The sequence below is a fragment of the Gossypium arboreum genome, unplaced genomic scaffold (genome assembly GCF_025698485.1).
Source record: "Gossypium arboreum isolate Shixiya-1 unplaced genomic scaffold, ASM2569848v2 Contig00260, whole genome shotgun sequence".
Classification (NCBI taxonomy): domain Eukaryota; kingdom Viridiplantae; phylum Streptophyta; class Magnoliopsida; order Malvales; family Malvaceae; genus Gossypium; species Gossypium arboreum.
This window is the reverse complement of record NW_026440376.1, coordinates 2,501-7,500: the sequence shown is the minus strand read 5'-3', so window position 1 is coordinate 7,500 and position 5,000 is coordinate 2,501. Positions and strand designations below refer to the sequence as shown.

At 36.4% G+C, this 5,000-nt stretch overlaps 2 pseudogenes; both read right to left on the bottom strand.

The window, feature by feature from the left end:
* The window catches only part of LOC128288701 (protein Ycf2-like), a 973-nt pseudogene extending 858 nt beyond the window's left edge, over positions 1-115 (bottom strand).
* Positions 116-774: 659 nt separating this feature from the next.
* Positions 775-3,409, bottom strand: LOC128288699 (protein Ycf2-like; annotated as a pseudogene).
* Between the last annotated feature and the right edge of the window lie 1,591 nt (positions 3,410-5,000).

Sequence of the window (5,000 nt, the reverse complement as noted above, 5' to 3'; positions counted from 1 at the left end):
TTTTTCATCGGGTCCGTAGAGACCAAAGGTCTTGAGCGACCGATCCGGCAGAACAACTCAAAAGATAAAGAAGTATCGTTAATTTCTTCATGCTCGTCCAAGCTCGAAGTACCATTTGTACAAATAAGAATCCTCGTTACATGATTTCTTCTTCATATAGATAGATATAGGATCTAAGTACCATTTAGAAGCACATTTTGTACAACAGCCTTCCTATCTGATAGAAAAGGATCCCATGATCCTGAACTGATCTTACCTGGGATCGCAAATCCCAAGTTTGTCTATGAAGAGCAGATCTAATTGTATTAGTGTCTATAATTGATTTCTCTGTAATACTAATCGATAGGGCCTCAGTAAGTGCTACAAGATCTCGTGCATTGGAACCCACGGTTATGGACCCGAATCCATTAGTATGGGAACATTTTCTTTCCAAGTGAAACTTAGTATATGAAAGAGGAAAAGGTTGTTGTTGTGGAATAAGAAGCCTGTATCTTAATACATGTATTTAATTTATTCGGGGCTATTAGAGTGGATCCACTTTTTGGGAATATGAGTCGAAGCAATAACAAGAATATTTCTAGTGGAACATCTTCACAATCCTTGAGAGATAGTTCACTAATAGACCGAGGGATAAGTAATTCGCCTCATTCACATCCAGATCATGAATGTTTGAATCCATATTATGCAAGGAGACATTGCTTTGCTAGTTCGAATTGAAGGTGATATAAAATCGGTCTATTTCCGACATCATATCCATAGTTAACGCATTCATAGTTAGAAGCTCCAGCTCCGTATCAAGGTCACGATCAAAGCGTCACTATCATCAATAGCGTCACTAGCATCAATATCGTCACCAGCATCAATATCGTCACTATCATCAATATCGATATCATCAATAAGAAAACCTTTAAGCTTGTTATCCAGGAACTTGTTCAGAAATACTGTAATGAAAGGAACATAGGAGTTTGTCGCTAGGTATTTGAACAATAGGATCGTCCGGTTCCTATAGAACCTATCACTAAAATACCCTAGAGGGAGATAGGCTAAGCGGAGCGAAAAGGGTTTTCCACGAGACGGAAATGAAAACTATTAGCCCCACACGAAGTTTGTGAATAAGTGATTGTCTGATAATGAGCAAGGAATATCCGCTTTCAAGCAACAGGATGTATTGAACTCATAATTCATTAGATACTTTTATGAATGTCAACAAGTATCGTAAGTAAATTGGTCCCGGTTGTTCAATCATTTGATAACCAGAGTCATTCTTTGATAAATGATCACTATGAGTCAGACTCAATAGAATTTGATCAACTTTTTCTGTCGTTAAGGTGGAGAACTGAACCAAGAATTCTTTCTTTATCATCAATCGAATCACCGTTCGCGACCCAGGATTCTATTTTCATCAATCCAATCACCGCTCACGTTTTTTCTTTTTCTTATCAATGAATAGATCTTTACTTGTATGACTTAGATGTCTCGTATTTCGAAAAATGATTCGATTGATGGATTTGGTATGATACTTATGAGATCGATGATATCGATGAGATTGATATTCAAATATTTCTCTTAGAACGTATTGATTTGACCCCATAAGGGACCACCACCATACAGCATGTTGCCGCCAAAAGCAGAACCCCGTATTTCTTCTAGAGAATTCCTAATTGTTCCAGAGCAACTAGAAAGAGATTCTTTAACCAGAAAGAATTCAGTTCAGATGTAGGATACCATCCAGAAGTTTTCAACTCAATCATGTATGATGGAATCATCAAAGATTTGACCTTTCGAACTCTGTCTGTAACTCACTATAGGCTCAAACAAAGAGAAGATGTGTACGAACGAGATATCCAGCAACAAGAAGAAGGAAAAGGATTGAATAGAGGAACCCTGAACATTTGGCGATCTCTGATGTGTCGATATCAATGGTGACTCATTATTTCGATGAATCATTTCTTCGGACAGAAGAAAATTATGTAAACACTTTACTGAAATCTCACTTATCAGATTCCATTGTGGAAGACACAATTTTTTCTGAAGAATTCGCCATGATATATCTGATCCATGCATAATATCATGAAAAATGGATACAAATTTTTGACTGCTACTTAGTATCGGCAATAGGTCTGAAAAGTATTCAAAATATCAAATTTAGATATTTGTACCCTGTCGAAGTAAGGAACCATGGTATATATGTTTGGAATAGATTCCGTTTTGAGAGAGTTGAAAAGCACTATCTCGTTGAAAGGTTCTATACATCCACCCTTTCTCAACGCATTTCTTTAGACAAAGACCTGTTTTTCCGCTTTTCGATGGTAAATATTTCAGAACATGGAGTGTGAATCAAACCCATGTTTGAATTGAAATTGAGATACTGATGCAAGTTCTTCTGAATCAGATGGATCACATCTGAAAGAGGTTGACAAGTTCTTTCAAAATTGACTATTTGTCCTCTGTTAGAGGTGTTCAGAAATGTCTGCAATCGAGTAAATAGCCTACGAACTAATGGATCGGATCGAATTGCAAACTGGAAAGATTTGTACAAGTTATACCTTTCGTCACCACTTTGTGGAAAATCATTAGATATGAATATGTTAGATACCTGCGACTGATTGGTGAAGGTGAAATAGTATCTCTCCCAAAAGCATGTTTTTTTTACCACCGCACAAAGAAAATATTTGTTGGTGAATGAACAAGATATTGAGGAATTGTCCATACGTAAAATCATAATTATTGATACGGCCTTTTCCACATAAAAGGAATCTGTTACAATAGAAGCAGAAGTGATGTGGATTATTCAAGAATCGAAGTCGATTTGCTTTATAAAAAGAAGATATCAATGAACTCTATGAAATGGTTTCACGGATCAGCCAATTGTCTTGATCGGGATATCATTGAGAAATAGGAATCCATGTTATCAAAAGATTTCCATGATTATTTCTAGTATGGAATGAGTCAATCATCCACTTTGGTATCTTATTGACCAAAATGGTGATATTGTTCCTCCATTGATCAAGAATTTCGGTTTTGAGAAGTATTATGATCATCCAATAAGAAAGGTTTCAATTTTTTCAAATGAACGATTTGAAGACCTATTGATTCTAACAACTGATTGCAAAGTTGATCATTCGACCTTTCAATTCATAGATGATCTAGACCTATGAATGGGGATTCTTGAAACTCACAAAGAAAAAAAGGAAGTGAGTTAGACAAAAAGAGAAGCAACTTGACAAAAGAAGTAACTTGGACAAAAAGAAACGAAGTGACTTAGACAAATCTTTTTGTCGATAACCCCAGACCAATCAATCGAATATTGATTAATACGTAATCGATCGAACACTACTTGAAAACGGCTCTTCTGCTCAGAACGAAATGTTCCAAATGCTCCTGGAAATTCTTGCTCCCATTGGACCATTTGTATCTATATGCATTAGGATCCTGATTCATGGATCTCTCGGTCCGAGAAATCAAAATAAGAGGATCGAACCATTTCTTCTGACTCTTTTTCAAATTCGATAAATGTTGGTTGATCGTATATTTCATTATAGTTCTAATGATTCAGAGTATCATTTCCTATTTGATCCCTTTGAATTCCATATTCGAAGTTGCGATCGATCGATTCTTTTAATGAATCGATTCAATACATTTATGTACCCATAGGTGCTATATTGATTTGAATCAGATTTCGGATCAATCTATCTTGATTGACTGCTCCATTATGTTGTTGCTAGCAAATACCACTATTTTTTTTGGATCTTCCAAATCATTCCCGCAGGAGATCCGGACCCATTTTTTCTGATCCTTCGATAAAAAGATTCATTTTCTTCATAAAATAGGAGGTAGAGCTGATAAAGATTTCTTTTCGATTCATCCCTGAGTTGAATAATTCATTCAAGAATTGTTTTGATCCAACCGTAGAATCAATAGAAAAGGCAAACCTTTATAATACACCAGATCCGGCTTTGTTATTGATAGAGTGAATAGATCTGCCATTTCTTGAAATCTCTTCTGATTCAAAATCGTGGTGTAACGTATCCCTCCTGTTCTGGTCATGAATAGATGAAATAAATCAAAAATGGATTTTGTTCAAGAATGAAATCTTATTGAACTGCCCAGTCCTTCGGAACCATATCACATCCCGGATCTGATGAAATAGGATGAATTGAGACGGTATTTTGTAAATACGTAATTATCTTGAATATATTAACTATCTTTATTTTCCGATCGCCTGGAAGGGACAAAAGAAACATCTTGTTCTTTCTTCAACAATTTCTGATCTCTAGTGACCTCTCAGTAGGGTTCGAACCCAGATGAAGTTCTGACCATCTATCAGAGAAAAGAACGAATGGATCTTGTAGGATTCCTAAGAAATTTTCGATTTCTTCCGAAGCAGATGATTATTCATCCGCTTCACGTTCCGTGAATAGCCGACATTGAGGAATATCCAGAAAGGCACTTAGGAATCGGTCTGATTCTATCTCCGTTCGTTCCGTTTGAAGAAAGGAAGGATCCCAAAGAATCGATCTTTCTTTAGTTGTTGAATCTCTTGATTGATCAATGTGTGATATTCCGAATCCTCATTACTAATGGAATCGAAACGATCTCTGGATTGATCAGAAGATCCTTTCAATTGGCGAGAATCCGTTACTTGAACGAAACTAGATCTTGTGGAATCATATTGAATATTTGACGACATTCCGTACCTAAGCAAAATCGATCCCCGTTTACCAACCACATTGTCTAACCAACCAATTCTCTCGATATGTTCCTCAAAAATCTGATTCGTGTGGATTCTTCCCCAACTAACGAAGAGATCTTGAATTGCTACATATGAAATTGAGCACAATTTGCAAAAGAAATAGCCCACTTGCCTCGAGAAGAGATGTGCTCAATATCATTTGATTGAATAGTTGACCCAGCTCCTTGTTGTTTGAAGAAACCCTCCACTTCAATTGGTATTTTTCACGAAAAGCAAACATGAGATAACAACCAGTCTTTCACTAAGA